Source organism: Oncorhynchus kisutch, linkage group LG13 (genome assembly GCF_002021735.2).
Source record: "Oncorhynchus kisutch isolate 150728-3 linkage group LG13, Okis_V2, whole genome shotgun sequence".
In the NCBI taxonomy this organism is placed as follows: domain Eukaryota; kingdom Metazoa; phylum Chordata; class Actinopteri; order Salmoniformes; family Salmonidae; genus Oncorhynchus; species Oncorhynchus kisutch.
This window is the reverse complement of record NC_034186.2, coordinates 40818420-40836535: the sequence shown is the minus strand read 5'-3', so window position 1 is coordinate 40836535 and position 18116 is coordinate 40818420. Positions and strand designations below refer to the sequence as shown.

The window sequence follows — 18116 nt, the reverse complement described above, 5'->3', positions numbered from 1 at the left end:
TTGACCTCCATTTACCTCATGCAGCGCGACACCTCCTTCACATAGAGTTGATCAGGCTGTTGAATGTGGCCTGTGAAATGTTGTCCCACTCCTCTTCACTGGCTGTGTGAAGTTGCACAATGCCATACACGCTGTCTGCCATCTTCCCGGTACAGTTGAAACCCGGGATTCATCCGTGAAGAGCACACTTCTTCAGCATGACAGTGGCTATCGAAGGTGAGCATTTGCCCACCGAAGTCGGTTACGACGTTGAACTGTAGTCAGGTCAAGATCCTTGTGAGGACAACGAGCACGCAGATGAGCTTCCCTGAGACGGTTTCTGACCGTTTGTGCAGAAATTCTTCGGCTGTCTCAAGACGAGCCCGCAAATGAAGAAGCCAGATGTGGAGGTCCTGGGCTGACATGGTTACACGTGTTCTGCGATTGTGAGGCCGGTTGGACGTATTGCCAAATTCTCTAAAACAATGCTTATGGTAAAGAAATGAACATTCAATTATCTGGAAACAGCTCTGGTGGACATTCATGCAGTCAGCATGCCAATTGCATGCTACCTCAAAACTTGAGACATCTGTGGCCTTTTGTTGTCCCCAACACAAGGTGCACTTGTGTAATGATCCGAAAAAGAATTTCAATGGGAGGAAAATCCCTGGATTGTCTTTAGAGGGGAGAACAGCCGGGTTTCTAAACAGGCTGGCCTATTTCTCTACTCTAACACAGGCTGTGTTATTGGCCCACTGTTGAAATAGAGCAAAGATAAATAGAGCATGCAGGGCAGCATGGTAATAACCCTCGAGTTAAGTTGGAATTGAACCTATTTAACCGAACTCAATAGGCAAGGCTATAGTATGAACAGCAGCACAGATCACTGAAGTCACAGGGTTGGGAGTAAATCCCTTTTTATCCCATTGGAATGGATGACTCTATCCGACCATGGCAACAAACTATACCAACTTGTGTAGCTCAGCAAAAGATGAATGTAAGAACAGCGCATGCATGCACAGACATAAGGTGTAAGAGAGGAAGTGGGTCTTACCGACATTCAGGCTCTGTCTCTGACTGCCAGCAGCCAAGGAGCCAGGTGACCTATTGAGAGTCTCACACTCAACTTAACTTACCCTTCTGAAATAGTCTCTTCTCTCCTGGCATGCCTGGATTAGTGGGTCAGTAACACATATATAAACATCCAGAATACATCACCCGGAGCTAAAAACACATGGGCGAGACGCTAACTGGAACACGGCGCGTTTCAACACTAACCTGGCCTTTGACATGCTACCCAGAGGCCAAGGAGCCCCTTTTAGGAGTGCTAAGTCTGAAGGGTCTAAGACCAGATGGCGGGAGGAAAGGTTGACTGGTATTCAGGAGTAGAGGTGTGAGCGGAAAGGTGAATTCCTATCAAATCCCAAGCGTTTTCTGGAGGAGGAAACAGCTGGACAAACTCATGAGCTGAAGTCCCTGGAAGACAAATATAATTTTTGCATTTTTTTGGCCATTATTTTACCAGGTAAGTTGACTGAACACATTCCCTACAATAAGGGCCATGGGATCTTTAGTGACCACAAAGAGTCAGGACACCCATTTAACGTCCCCTACAAAAGACCGCATCCTACACAGGGCAATGTCCCCAATCACTGCCCTGGGACATTGGAATATTTTTTGGACCAGAGGAAAGGATGCCTCCTACTGGCCCTCCAACACCACTTCCAGCAGCATCTGTTCTCCCATCCAGGACCAACCCTGCTTAGCTTCAGAAGCAAGCTGGGATGGGGGTGGTATGAATTTGGTATGAATTTGCCTAATCATCCCACCTTGATGCCAGCAGCATACCACCCTGCATACCACCCTACATACCACTGCTGGCTTGCTTCTGAAGCTAAGCAGGGTTGGTCCTAGTCAGTTCCTGGATGGGAGACCAGATGCTGCTGGAAGTGGTGTTGGAGGGCCAGTAGGAGGCACTCTTTCCTGTGGTTTAAAAAATATATATCCGTGTAGGGTGCCGTCTTTCAGATGGGATGTTAAAACGGGTGTCCTGACTCTCTGAGGTCATTAAAGATCCCATGGCACTTTTTGTAAGAGTAGGGGTGTTAACCCGAGTGTCCTGGCTAAATTCCCAATCTGGCCCTCAAACCATCACGGTCACCTAATAATCCCCAGTTTACAATTGGCTCATTAATCCCAACCCTCTCCCCTGTAACTATTCCTCAAGTCGTTGCTGCAAATGAGAACGTGTTCTCAGTCAACTTACCTGGTAAAATAACGGAAAAATAAATGCTGCTGGATAGGCCTTGATGTTGTTTAAAATCAATGAAAACTACTACACCGTAGCGCTTGATGGTTTTTGCGACTGCACTTGAAGAAACTTACAATGTTCTTGAAGTTTTCCGGATTGACTGTCTTTCATGTCTTAAAGCAATGATGGACTTTCATTTCTCTTTGCTTATTTGAGCTGTTCTTGACATAATATGGACTTGGTCTTTTACCAAACAGGGCTATCTTTTATATACCACCCCTACCTTGTCACAACAACTGATTGGCTCAAATGCATTAAGAAGGAAAGAAATTCCATAAATGTACTTTTAACAAGGCACACCTGTTTATTGCATTCCAGGTGACTACCTCATAAAGCTGGTTGAGAATGTGCAAAGCTGTCATCAAGGCTAAGGGTGGCTACATTGAAGAATCTCAAATATAAAATATATTTTAATTTGTTTAACACTTTTTTGGTTACTACATGATTCCATATGTGTTATTTCATAGTTTTGATGTCTTCACTATTATTTTACAATGTAGAAAAAAAAACCGTTGAATGAGTGTGTTTGAACTTTTGACTGGAACTGTATGTATTTGAATCTAGCCTATTATAGGCCTATAATAAACTCTTCTATGAAGATGCGCTTATTATCCCAAATGGCCTTATATTGCGTAGCCTATTTGAAGGTCAGTTGGCAATATAATAAGCTATAATAAGTTGTTCCCTGTTACAAATGGTAACAGGAGCCCTGCTTGGCCTAAACAGTACAACAGTGTATCAGCCCCTTCAAAACTCCCTAATTCTTCATAACATCCCTCACACAGGTCCACTGACGTCGGCATTTGCCTACATATTCAATCTTAAGTATTTGCTTTTCAAAATCTAATATTGCCATCACTTTTTCTGATTGTTTTCTCATAACTCATTAGGCCTACTAAAGTGGTTCAGACCAATCCACTGCTCATAACCTATATCAATCAGCATTGTGCCAGGTGTCTATCTTAGTAGGCTATAGTTTGTGAACTTTATAATGTAAAATTCTATATTTTGTTTATACCATGAATATATCAATTGACGTCAATTAATTTTTGTAAAACAACTAGTACATCATAAGCTGCTGTAAATAGGCAACCTACGTTATTGTCCTTCATCAGCCAGTAAGCTTTAACAGGACATATGTCCTACCGTTTGAAATGATGGTGTAGGGTACAATGCACTGCTGCAATATATGGGCTGGGCAACAGTACATTCCACTCAATATCAGATTAGCAAGATGATGTTGTATTTACAATGTTGCAAGGAGCAGCAATGGCTTGCAGCATGCTCCACCAACACTTTTTATTACATCAAAACAATGGATGGATTGAAACACACACTCAGAGCTGTTAGGGCTTAATGCATTTATTAATTAACAAGTAACTGAACGTAGCCATTTTTAGAATGAATCAAACCACCGTTTTTCTTCGTGCATAAAGGCTCTCCAAACCTGTTTTGTATGATTTAATAAATAAACTTAAATAAACATAAACTTAAATAAACCAAGATCAGAGTATTTTTAAATGTAACGGTGCTTCAACAGATATGAATATTTAGATGGATTTCATTCATTGATCCCAAATATTCTGAATCCGTTCTCTCGATATATTCTATTGAGTCTGTCAACAAAATATTTAAAGGGATGGCTCAAGATAAATGTACTGAAAACTCCAAGAGAAAATCTGTTGGCCAGCAAGTGGGTTTTCAGCATTTGAATTAGATTTATTCAGCACATGCAAGAGAACCACGCATATAACCCTTAAGCACCTTAATAAGGTAAGTCTGCATTCCAAACAAAAGGCAATGAATAAATTTACAAAACTAGAAACAAACATTTATTTGTTGGAGTAGAGGACATTGTGTATTTCAGGTAAAATAACAACCCAATGTTTATATCCCAGGCCAAATGAGCTAGCAAAGGCAAGCTACCGTGGACTTCAGGAAACAGCGGAGGGAGCAACCGCCTATCCATATCGACGGCACAGCAGTGGAGAGGGTGAAAAGTTTTAAATTCCTCAGCGTACACATCACAGACAAACTGAAATGGTCCACCCACACAGACAGTGTGGTGAAGAAGGCGCAACAGGGCCTCTTCAACCTCAGGAGGCTGACGAAATTTGGCTTGTCACCTAAAACCCTCACAAACCTTTACAGATGTACAATTGAGAGTATCATGTCGGGCTGTATCACCTCCTGGTACAGAAACGATGTACAAGCGCGAGAGGTCTGTTCAGCATGTTAAGAAAAATATAGTTTACTTAACTAAAGATAATTTGAAGGGAGTTCACTACATCCAAACTTCATCGTTATAAATTATTATATCTAAATCTGAAATGTGATAGAATACAAATTGCAACAACAGATCAGGTTGGGGTCATATATTAACAGAATGTGTAATTTAGCCCATTAAACGTTTTCAGTCAGACATTCACGCTTGCCATACAGAGTTGAACTTTCTAGCTAACATTTTGAATTGAATAACATTGCTTGTAAACATCAGAGCTGTAACTATTTGACGCTTTGGTTAAAAGCAAGTACAAACGCATATAGTCTTCACAACGCAGTATCATTAAGTATGTACTATATATACAAATGAGCACAATGTTTTATGTACTAAAAGCAAACTTATGCCGCATCGAACTCAACACCAGATGCTGCTAATAGCACACCCCTTCTGAATCGCTTTAAACTCGATGCGCCCTGAGTTTGTGTTATTAGTACAAATTAACATAACCGCTTATTTGGTTGAAGCTAGCTAGCTATTTTACAGTGAGAACTAAGTAAGTTATTGGACAAGAAAGGACAAATAATCTAATATTTTCTGTTTTTCAGCCCGCATATTTCTAAACGTATTTTATTTCAATCAGTTACGTATATTGGTTCAACTTCTAGACAGGAAGTGTTATTTTTTCGCTCAACAGTATCTTGTATGCTATCGTTAGCTTTTTGGTTCCCACTGGTTGCAACCCCAGTGAACATTGGAGCCTTTTTTGCTAGCTGCGCGGCGTTATTAATTATGTAAAAAGACAATAATATCAATTGTGTAAGCACATGGAAATACTTTTTAGCAAATTATTGAGGTATTTGTTTCATGAATTAAAAGTGTCTGACTGTGAAACTCAATCTCCCATCATTCCGTAGTTCCGAAACTGACGTTTTATCATTTGTACCGGAACTGACCATTGTGTTCATTCTTATTATACCTGTGGTTGTGTTGAACACCGCACGCACCCACCTTAAAATAAAGAATTACTCTGCACAGAATACATAACATATAAAAGAATAATCTATTTGGCCTTTTAATTAGATATTTGATGGTGTAGCTAGTTTATTTATGGCCTGTGTGTCTCCCATATAAATATGATTACATAGCTACACGTATCTACACATTTTAAACTGTTAACTGTAATTCTCTTTTTGCTGTCTGTATATCAATTGTGTAAATATGAATACACATCTAGTTCATAAATAATAATACTAGTTTTGTTCACAACTGAGTGAATTAAAGCAGATAAATAACAAACATTTGAGTGTTAACTATGGAGGCTTTGCCTTTTGCTTTTGCACAATATAACGCAGTTCCCACGATAATGAAAATCAACCATCCACAATGTATACCAATGTACTTCTATCATGTGTGAATCTACTATATATATATATATATATATATATATATTTGATTGTCTCACAGTATATGATCACACGTTTAGTTACTTTTTTATCTTTCTATGTTAACATACAATAATGTTTATGTTCACACCAAATAGAGAAATGAGCTTGAGCAAAGAGCGGGATGCGGCACGGGTGGCATTTGAGGAGGCTCTTCGAGAAAGCTATCGCACAGCATTACAATTTCAACATGTAGCTGTAAGTGATATTTCTTCCCATTTCCACAGTATATTTTTAGGGCAGTTGAATTGTGGATACATACCACAGTTGTCGTGTTGTAATTTGAATCGCAGATATATTTCCATTCTATGTTTGAGTTGCATGAATACTTTCGGATCAGAAAGAGCGAGCTGCAAAGCGACAGTCACCTGCTCCTGCCACAAGCCTTGCCCCTGTCCAATGGATAGAGAGGGACAGAAGAGGCAACATAATTCACCAGAGACCTGGACTAAGAAGGCCTCAAGCCATGGTAAGTGTTATGTGCCCTTTTAGTTGTGTGTTTGTTTACACATGTAAAGTGTAACCATTTTTTTTGTAAATAGATAACATATGCCAGTCCTGGCTGCCTCATGTTAATTCTATATTATTGTCAGCAAAAGTCTCAGCGGAGGACATGGACCTTCCCAGAAACAGGTGACCATATTGCAGCTAATGGCTGGGGCGAATACTGCCTTAAATAGAGCTTAACCCTGGGGCATCTGACCCTAAAACAGTGTTTCCCAACCCTCTCCAGAAGTTTCACATTTTTGTTTTAACCCTAAATTGCCATACCGGATTTAATTAGTCAAAGGCTTGATGATTAGTTGACTAATTGAACCATGTGTGCCAGTTAGGTGTTAAAACAAAAATTTGAAACGTCTGGAGAGGTTTGGGAAACCCTGCCCCAAAAGAACCCCAAGGGAGGTGCCAAGAGTGAAATCTCCCTCGGGGGATTTCTTAATAGACTTATCATGGCTAGGATCGTTACACTACTCCCTCAGTTCAGAAAACACAACCTGTGCTTCTCTATCACAAATCCCTCACGCCCTGAACAGGACATGCTTTTGACCATCATACATTGTCTTACTTCTGCTCATCAGAGTAGCGAATGGTAGGAGGGGGTGTTAACCTGAGGTAGGCATGAAGCCAGGTCGCTTGACCCTGAGGAAATCACACAACAACCCCAAAAAGAGTAAGGGCCTCATCAAGGCTAGCGTCGTTCAACTGTCAGGCAGCATGACTACCTTGTTAGGACATTTATAACTACTACTGAATGCTGTTGCAATATACTGACCAATTTTTTGCTGGCTCACTGGCTTTCATTTCAATACAAAGTAGTGCTATAAAACTTTAAAATCCTCAGACCGATTGACTGTAACCTAAGCCTCTGTCTTGCAGGCATGAACTCTTAGGTTGCATGTATTGAAAATAGATTCAAAATGTTATATTACTCTCAAAATAAGAAGAACCACTGCTAATGTACATTAAAACCACATAGTTATGCACAAGTAATATAATGACATATCTAATATAATGATGTACAGGACATATATATCATAATTTCATGAAATATCTGTCAGAGTGGATTCTCATCTCATCACCCAATCAACACAGTTATACTAAGTTATACTTACGTTAATGAAGAAATATAACACCATTTTTATTTAATAGTTTCCAGTACCAGTACCCATCCTCCTGCAGTACCATGCTCCTGCACCTATCCCCACAAGATTCAGGTACAGAATGCTAGAATGCCAAACAAATACCATGCTAACTTTAACATGTTTTACATTTAACATGTTTACATACAGCCAAGCTATTCTGTTCATGAGTTCTGTCATAATTTTGTATTCACATTTATTTATTTTTTTACATCTCCACAAGACTCCCTGATGCAGGACCTACAGGAGCTGATGGGGAGTTTCATGGGGCCAGATTGTCACGTAACCCCAAAGGTGACTTGGGCAGAGAGGCAGACAAAAGTTGGGGGAAAGGATTGAGGCAATGGTGGACAGCATGCTCTCTGCTGAAGGTATTGTGTTGGGCCAGTGTCAGTATTGAAACAGTGAGGATAGCCTGTCCAGGCATCGTCTCTGTGACACATGTGACATAGCCACCCATAGCACCAAGGTTTTGCACAACAGGAGTCCTCTGTTTGAAGGGTTTTATTGCCCCTTGTCCCCAACCACCGTAATTCATCAGGATGATGCATGGTCCCTTACCTTCCAGGAGCACGGTGTGTGTTTATTGTTTTGGTGTTTCAAATTAAATCTGATAGCACCTCCTGCAATACACACTTTTTAGTCAAGCTGCACACTTTCTGAGTTTAACTGATGATGCTACGATGATGTGATGTAATGTTAATATTTTGTATCTTACACGACTGTAATAGCAATCTTTATGTTGATTGGTTAGGCACACGGTAGTACATTATTAGAATAGCTGACTGAAGATTTTTTGATGGGGGGGGGGGTGCTTTCATAATATATATTTGTTTGATCTGGATCTGCTTTCTCATTCTTGTTTATCTATTTCTACATGTCTGATCTTCTGTGTGCATCCCTGGCTCAGCTTTTAATTATTCTATTAGTCATCTTGATGTAGGAAAACTATATACATTAAAGTCAAAGTTTAGTGTGATACCCTTGACATATTAAAACCTTCCCATATGTTATTCCTTAATTGAATTGAATTTTTTCAGAATGTCAAAAGACTGAAAGAGACAACCAGCCTCCTTGAAGAAAAGCGGGCAGAGCTGGACATCAACCACGCTGTGCTTCAGGAGTGGGTTGCTGAGGTCCAGCAGTGGCCTGAAGGTATGTTAGGTTCTGAACAAATAGATCAAAAGCTAAAACGGACAACCAGAAAAAACTCAAACCAAGTTTATTCTACCCACAAGCATATATATATACCTTCAAACTGGGCGGAGTTGCCACCTTGCATGTCTAAGATAAACACTCCTTCCCTGTTGTTAGGCAGAAACACAATATGTGCCTTTTCCTGGTAATGTCATGGCCTACCTAAGTCTAGGACCCTCATGGGGGTGGAAGTGTTTGTGTATGGGATAGGACTGTAGTCAGATGGTTTTCGGGTTGAGTTCTCGAGTTTTCACATGCCTCCTTGTCCTAGTTCCACAGCAACTGGCCTGTCTTATCAGGAAGTAAAACCAAACTGCTACCCTTTGCCTCCTTCCTTAGAAATATTAATATTCAGCAATAACACATTTGAACAGAATATGAACTTTCTGACCCTCCCATAGTCTCACTCAGTAACTTTCCATACCCAAAGTTCCTATTCACCCTTCATCGTCCCCCAACATATACAGCTGAAGTTGGAAGTTAACATACACTCAGGTTGGAGTCATTAAAACTTGTTTTTCAACCACTCCACAAATGTCTTTTTAACAAACTATAGTTTTGGCAAGTCGGTTAGAACATCTACTTCTAATTTTTCCAATAAACTATCAAAAGAAAGAAAGTCGCACACCCCATGTATAATCTCCCAGCAATTGAATGGGTATTTACAAGTAATTTTTCCAACAATTGTTTACAGAGAGATTACTTCACTTATAACTCACTGTATCACAATTCCTGTGGGTCAGAAGTTTACATACACTAAGTTGACTGTGCCTTTAAACAGCTTGGAAAATTCCAGAAAATGAAGTCATGGCTTTAGAAGCTTCTGATAGGCTAATTGACATAATTTGAGTCAATTGGAGGTGTACCTGTGGATGTATTTCAAGGCCGACCTTCAAACTCAGTGCCTCTTTGCTTGACATCATGGGAAAAAATGTCAAAATCAGCCAAGACCTCAGAAAAAATTGTAGACCTCCACAAGTCTGGTTCATCCTTAAGAGCAATTTCCAAACGCCTGAAGGTACCACATTCTTCTGTACAAACAATAGTGTGCAAGTATAAACACCATGGGACCACGCAGGCGTCATACCGCTCAGGAAGGAGACGCGTTCTGTCTCTTAGAGATGAATGTACTTTGGTGCGGAAAAGTGCAAATCAATCCCAGAACAGCAGCAAAGGACATTGTGAAGATGCTGGATGAAACCGGTACAAAAGTATATATGTCCACAGTAAAACGAGTCCTATATCGGCATAACCTGAAAGGCCGCTCAGCAAGGAAGAAGCCACTGCTCCAAAATCGCCATAAAAAAGCCAGACTACGGTTTGCAACTGCACATGGGGACAAAGATCGTACTTTTTGAAGAAATCTCCTCTGGTCTGATGAAACAAAAAAAGAACTGTTTGGCCTTAATGACCATCGTTATGTTTGAAGGAAAAAGGGGGATGCTTACAAGCCATAGAACACCATCCCAACCGTGAAGCACAAGGGTGGCAGCATCATGGGGTGGGGATGCTTTGCTGCAGCAGGGACTGGTGCACTTCACAAAATAGATGGCATCATGAAGAGGAAAATTGTGGATATATTGAAGCAAAATCTCAAGACATCAGTCAGGAAGTTAAACCTTGGTCGCAAATGGGTCTTCCAAATGGACAATGACCCCAAGCATACTTCCAAAGTTGTGGCAAAATGGCTTAAGGACAACAAAGTAAATATATTGGAGTGATCATCACAAAGCCCTGACCTCAATCCTATAGAAAATTTGTAGGCAGAACTGAAAAGGCATGTGCGAGCGAGGAGGCCTACAAACCTGACTCAGTTACACCAGCTCTGTCAGGATTAATGGGGAAGCTTGTGGAAGGCTACCCTAAACGTTTGACCCAAGTTAAACAATCTAAAGGCAATGCTACCAAATACTAATTGAGTGTATGTGAACTTCTGCCCCACTACGAATGTGATGAAAGAAAGAAAAGCTGAAATAATTATCTCTGCTATTATTCTGACCTTTCACATTCTTAAAATAAAGTGGTGCTCCTAACTGACGTAAGACAGGGCATTGTTACTAGGATTAAATGTCAGGAATTGTGAAAAAAAGTTTAGGTGTATTTGGCTAAGGTGTATGTAAACTTCCAACTTCAACTGTACATTTCGTATACATGTAAAGTAATCAATACGTTCTAATATGATGACAGGAATAAGTATATTTCAAGCCAGAATCCAATAGGCAGAAAAGTGAATGTTTCTGTCTCTCAACCTCAGAATTGCGTTGATGTCAGTGGAGTCATGTTTGTAACTTGCTCTATGTTTGACAGCCACACTTCAGGATAGTCAGACAGGGCAGACACGGCATCTCCAGAAGAAGACTGAGGGGCTTGACAGTGTGAGACAGAGGAAACACTACCTCTACCGTTGGACAGGAAAGCCCCAACAACAATATGACCTCAAATACATTATTAATCAAGCAGTAAAACTGATTTGTGAAAGAAAATGCATTAGTCACATCAGACCATGTTGATGATCAAATGTAGGCATGACCTATGTTATCAATTGATCTAATGCAAAACATTTCATTCAACTGAGAAATTACGTGACCATAAACAACAGATTAACTTGTGAGCCACAACTGTGCATGCCTTGTGTAATGTTATAACTGCATGACAAATGCTTTCGAACTGAGTTAATTGATTTGTACTTTGTTTGTGCCTCTACAGTAGCTCTATAACTTTTAGTAATGTAATATATCTGATTTATTATTTATTTAATTAACCTTTATTTAACTAGGCAAGTCAGTTAAGAACAAATTCTTATTTACAATGACGGCCTACCGCGGCCAAACCCAAACCCGGACGATGCTGGGCCAATTGTGTGCCGCCCTATGGGATTCTCAATCACTGCCGGTTGTGATACAGCCTGGAATCTAACCAGGGTCTTTAGTGACACCTCAAGCACTGAGATGCAGTTCCTTAGACGGCTGCGCCGCTCGGGAGCCCCCAGTCCGTCTAATCACCCCTTTTTATTCAGACGGCAACAAGAGGAGGCATCAGATTCGGATAAAAATAGTTGAGGACAAGGCCTTGACAACTGCCATTGTTCAACTTCACGAGCAGCAGGCAAAGTTTAGGCTCCCCACAGTGGATGAGCTGCTCAATACTGACAACTTTGTGTGGTCATGGGAGAGACTTGGCAACAGTAAGTGTATGATTGCAGAAGGTTTCTATTGTGATTGAATGTTTACCTTCACCGTAGGCTGCAATCATCGCTGTTCCGTTACATCTCACAGGCAACAGCCATCTTGCCATCAAAAAGGCAATTTTTTACAGACTGATGTTGGTGAACATACTGCAAGAGGAAGAGAGGATCCTGGTGCAGGAGATGAAGAGGCACTGGGGAAGCCTACACAGAGCAGTTAGAACTATGGCGCCACTGTCCCTACAGCTGCAAGGTCAGAGTAAATTGAAGTTTATACTATTTTTGGACTGAACTTTTTGTCTTGCTATACAAATACCTTCCACACTTTTATTTTGTGTAATGGAATTGTAAATAAATTTAGTGCTTTAAATGTGACTTTTAGGCAATGCAGTGGAGTTGTCAGAGGGAGGGAGGAATGGCCTTCTCTGCCACCTGAAGAGAAGATTGAATGACCTGACACAAGACAAAGTCAACACCAGGAATACCTACCACAAGCTCATTCTGGGAGAAGTGGATATTTTTGATGATTCTGTAGATGAGAACTCAAATGAAGATAGCAGTCCTATTAACGAGAGCTCGAGGGCTCAGATGACGACTGCTAATTCTTTCTGAAATCATACACCACCCCTGCCTCTTTCTCTCGGTCTCGCTGTCTCCTACAGGAGAGGAATGAAGGCCACCACCACCTCCTTTGGGAGCAACCTGGTCTCTTGACGTTGGCCCCTTACCTTCTGAACCAATCCAGGGAAATGTAATTTGCCTGATGACTCGCTAGTGGAGAAGGAATGTCTCATTTCAGCTGCATTTGTTTCCATGTTTCCTATACTCACCTCCTCTCCTCCGTTTCTTCCAGTCCTAGACTATGGCGACGTCATCAGCACAAGACTGTTGTTTGAGGACCTCTTTACTGAGGAATGTGGTTGTTCTTTGTGATAGTTTTTTTTCCTTGGGGTATTTTTTTATATTTTGAAATGTACTTAACAGTATAAAAAAAACACTTAACAAATTCTTATTAACAATGACGGCCTACCCTGGCCAAACCCTCCCTTAACCCTGACGACGCTGGGCCAATTGTGCGCCCAGGATCGAAACAGGTTCTGTAGTGACGCCTTAGACCGCTGCGCCACTATAATGCCGTGATTGGGATTTTGGTGTAATTGTGAGTTGCAAGAGTCCTTGGTCTCAATAGGACTGCTAAAATACACAAATAATGGTCTTAATGTTGGAAGATTAGCGTAAATCTAATTATAATAGGGACAATAGTGTTGGCAATAGTGTTAAATCTCAGACATGACATCTTCCGCACATGACAAACCTACCGCTCAATGCCCTGCTCTATTGCCTGTACAAACCCTGGAACTGTGTAATGACCGCGAAGTATTGCGGCACGCGTTGGGTTCAAACTCGGCTGGGTCTGCGATCGGCTCCGAAGTGATTTTAATTAGCCTACAAGTATTTTTTTAATATGATACTAATGATCATCGGCAACAATCACATGGCCGTTACGACGTTTACAGAGGAAGCACATGAAAGTAAAGAAAACAATGTAATTAAATGAAATAACAATCTAGGCTAAACCAACTGAAGCGGGCTAAAAGTAAATTGGCAGTTGGATATGTGTGGTTATTAGGCCTACTGACAGTCAATACTGAATATCTACCTTGATAGAAACAGGAAACAGGGAAAGTCGTGGTAGCCGGTAATTAAAACGTTTCGAGAGTGTCCATCCCTGCAAGCTAAAAGGCTGTACAATTTTAATTCTGCATAATGGCACAGTATTTCATAAACTTTACTATTGGAAAGTTGATACGTTTATATGCTTGCGTTTGCTGCCATATGACTGGTTTCACATGTGTCTCCAGCGATTATAAAGGTAAAATGTATCTAAAACAAGTGTCATTTATATTTACAATTCCCTTATCAAAACGGATTACAAGTTTACATAGCTGTTATCGTAAAAAATAATACAGACGTTTTTTCCATTTGGTTCGCAATACCATATTCATGACTTCCTTGCGCGTAAAGGAGGTGGAATTATTAGGGAATTAAGTCAAGGTCAGAAAACGGCGTACAGTATATGTAGACACTTCAGCCACACCTTAATGTATTCGATCTCCACTCAAAACGAATAGCAGGTGAACAGCATGCTATTCTCATGCTTAAATTCAAGCTCACAATAAGCACTGAGAGAAAACAGCATATAAAGGGAATTACGTTCCATTTACACACATGCTTAACTCTGTCTGGAATCACACCTCATGTGAGCAATGAGCATGTGTCTGGTTCGTTTCTCTGTCCTGTTAATGTTGAAGTAGTGAGGTCGGAAAGCGCCCATTTGGGGATGTCTGATTTCTGATCACCACTACTACTAAGCTGAGCTTCTCAGTCATTTTTGTAACCTTGTGACAATATTTTTGAGAAACTAAAACGTTGTTATTGAAATGAAACTGACGAGACAACTGGCACGCAGATCGGTAGAAAATGGTAGGATAAATTCTTAGCTTCCTCAAATGTGAAATGCAACCATGGCCAGTAGAGAGGAAAGGAAAGGGAGCTAGGAAAGGAAATAGGGAAGGAAGCTAGGAAATTGAAAAGAAGCTAGGAAAGGAGGAAAAGGAAACGATGAAAGGAGAAAAGGAAACTAGGAAAGACTATTAATAAAGGAAAAGGAGGAAATTAAGAGGAAAGGAATTAAGGAAACGGAGATAGGAAATGGAGGTATGGAAAAGAAAGGAAGTCATCAAAAGGAGGAAAGGAAGCTAGGACATGAGGGAAGGGAAGGAAAGGGAAAGGAATCTAGGAACAAAAAGGAGGAGTTCATACATGTGGTAGGGATTAACCACGGCCATAACCACAGCCAGTAGGGAGGTAAGGAAGGGAGCGAGAAAAGGAGATAACGAAAGGGAGCCAGTAAAGAAGAAAAGGAAGCAAGGAAAGGTGGAAAGAAATCTAGGAAAGAAGAGTTCACAAATATGTGGTAGGGATTAAACACGGCCAGTAGATGGCGATAGTATTGCTTTTAGTGACTGTCTAGTTTCGTCGCAGGGCTGCAGCTCCATACTATTGGTCATACCAGCTAAACTTGTGTTGTATGAAGCTTGCTGAACACGCACCAGTTCAAAAGAACTTCTTAAACAAAAGATAGGACAATGTGTGCCTTCAATATCAAATGCCATACGGAAACAATTTATTATAAAACCGTTTGGTAACATCAAGTAAAAACACAAAATAGATCAATCTTGACACTTGTACCAAGGATGGCCGGCATCCCTACTCAAACAAAAGCAGACAGATGTTCAAACGAGGCAAAGTGATGTGAGCCTGCAAAATTGTTCGGATTCTCAGGTACACAAGCACTTCTGGCAAACACATTCAATAGTCCAACCCAACCATAGGCAAATTCACATCCTAGCCATCTATTTACTCAACATTTGCTTTTGTTTGAATAGGGCGCTAGGCCATACAGTTAGAACCACAAAAAGAAAAACTAGTCAGACAAAACTGGCTTCAAATGAAACAAATATGAACACCACCATACTCTCCATATTCACATAAAATGGACATTCGCACTGTACCTCCAGTATTTCTAACCCAATCACAGAATTAAACAAAAGGGAAGGAAAGAATGAATGTGGACATGTTTTTGCATATGTGTCCATTTGACCCTGTAAGTGTGTGACAATGTGTACAGGTACCCTTGTCTACAACTAAGTCAGCATAGAGGCGTTCCCGAGAGCAGACAAAATGGAAAATGTGTTAAAATGAGGGTTAAATGCAAGAGAGACAAACCACTGTAGACTAATGGACTATGCTAGTAGCCTAACCGTCTAAGCTTCACTCCCAGCCCTCGATGAACCGCATGCATCCCCCTTTATGACGTAGATGACGAAAGAGATTATTTTACCGCACAGTGGTGAGAAAATGAAAAACATTAGACATACACATCCTGAGAGTGGAAGATTTCATCCCAGTACACACAGAAAAAGACCTACAACTATTAGGAAAACAGACCAGTTGTCTATTTGTGGTTCAGGGTATGATGAGTAGGAGTCAGAGGAAAGTGAAAAAGTTGACTTTGCACACAAATGCTCTATTAGACACACTGTAGAAACCCCAGCACGGGCTATATAAACCCAGAGTACCATGCAATCAAGTATGATGTGTCCTTGTCTCATGCAGCATGCAGCTAACAAAGGCATAAACAAGAGAAAATGCATCATACTGTATTCTTATAGAACAGTTCGGAAGTTTTACAGTTCCAAAAAGGTACTTGAGTAAAGCCTTTAAAACGGTGGTGTTGAAATGCACAGACTGCAATACAATACCTACACAGTACAAAGAAACACAGGATTACAAAATACCATTTGTTCAAATTGTACATAGCATGTTCGTTTGTAAACAATTCTGACCGGCTTTGCGAGATAGCATGTCCTGGGTATAATTCCATTTCACCACCACTGACTTCTGAGTAGTTCATCAAATCTGAAAATATAGACCTCTTTTGAGGATCTGTTGAGACTTCGAAAGAACCCCCCTCTGCCAAAGTTTGATTATATACAGACAGTTACATAACAGCAAGTAATAATAGACACAATATCAACCTTCAGAACTACTGTAGTGTATAAAAGGCCCAAAATGATGGTGTTCAACACAACATCACCAATTGTACAATATGCATTGCAATACTGATGTGATTCCCCAACCAGCTTCATCCTTGAGGCACATTTTTACAGCCATTGTTATTCACATCGCTTGTGCAACTGGTATGTTGGTATACTCCAAAATATAATCATATTATGTAGAATAATAATGCATATGGCATTAACAGACTCCGATATAAAAATACATAGTGAGGGAAAAAAGTATTTGTTCCCCTGCTGATTTTGTACATTTGCCCACTGACAAAGAAATTATCCGTCTATAATTTTAATGGTAGGTTTATTTGAACAGTGAGAGACAGAATAACAAAAAAAATCCAGAAAAACGCATGTCAAAAATGTTATAAATTGATTAGCATTTTAATGAGGGAAATAAGTATTTGACCCCTCTGCAAAACATGACTTAGTACTTGGTGGCAAAACCCTTGTTGGCAATCACAGAGGTCAGACGTTTCTTGAAGTTGGCCACCAGGTTTGCACACATCTCAGGAGGGATTTTGTCCCACTCCTCTTTGCAGATCTTCTCCAAGTCATTAAGGTTTCGAGGCTGACGTTTGGCAACTCGAACCTTCAGCTCCCTCCACAGATTTTCTATGGGATTAAGGTCTGGAGACTGGCTAGGCCACTCCAGGACCTTAATGTGCTTCTTCTTGAGTCACTCCTTTGTTGCCTTGGCCGTGTGTTTTGGGTCATTGTCATGCTGGAATACCTATCCACGACCCATTTTCAATGCCCTGGCTGAGGGAAGGAGGTTCTCACCCAAGATTTGACGGTACATGGCCCCGTCCATCGTAGCAGAAAAAACACCCCCAAAGCATAATGTTTCCACCTCCATGTTTGACGGTGGGGATGGTGTTATTGGGGTCATAGGCAGCATTCCTCCTCCTCCAAACACGGCGACTTGAGTTGATGCCAAAGAGCTCCATTTTGGTCTCATCTGACCACAACACTTTCAATCAGTTGTCCTCTGAATCATTCAGATGTTCATTGGCAAACTTCAGACGGGCATGTATGTTTTTTCTTGAGCAGGGGGACCTTGCGGACGCTGCAGGATTTCAGCATTCACGGCGTAGTGTGTTACCAATTGTTTTCTTAGTGACTATGGTCCCAGCTGCCTTGAGATCATTGACAAGATCCTCCCGTGTAGTTCTGGGCTGATTCCTCACCATTCTCATGATCATTGTAACTCCACGAGGTGAGATCTTGCATGGAGCCCCAGGCCGAGGGAGATTGACAGTTCTTTTGTGTTTCTTCCATTTGCGAATAATCGCACCAACTGTTGTCACCTTCTCACCAAGCTGCTTGGCGATGGTCTTGTAGCCCACTCCAGCCTTGTGTAGGTCTACAATCTTGTCCCTGACATCCTTGGAGAGCTCTTTGGTCTTGGCCATGGTGGAGAGTTTGGAATCTGATTGATTGATTGCTTCTGTGGACAGGCGTCTTTTATACAGGTAACAAACTGAGATTAGGAGCACTCCCTT

At 40.9% G+C, this 18116-nt stretch overlaps 1 long non-coding RNA gene across 1 annotated transcript; it reads left to right on the top strand.

The window, feature by feature from the left end:
* Positions 1-6060: 6060 nt before the first annotated feature.
* Positions 6061-8786, top strand: LOC116376693 (uncharacterized). Its single transcript, XR_004212128.1, has 4 exons — positions 6061-6425; positions 7607-7671; positions 7820-7967; positions 8637-8786. It is a non-coding gene; the product is annotated as an uncharacterized LOC116376693 (long non-coding RNA).
* The last annotated feature ends 9330 nt before the right edge of the window (positions 8787-18116 follow it).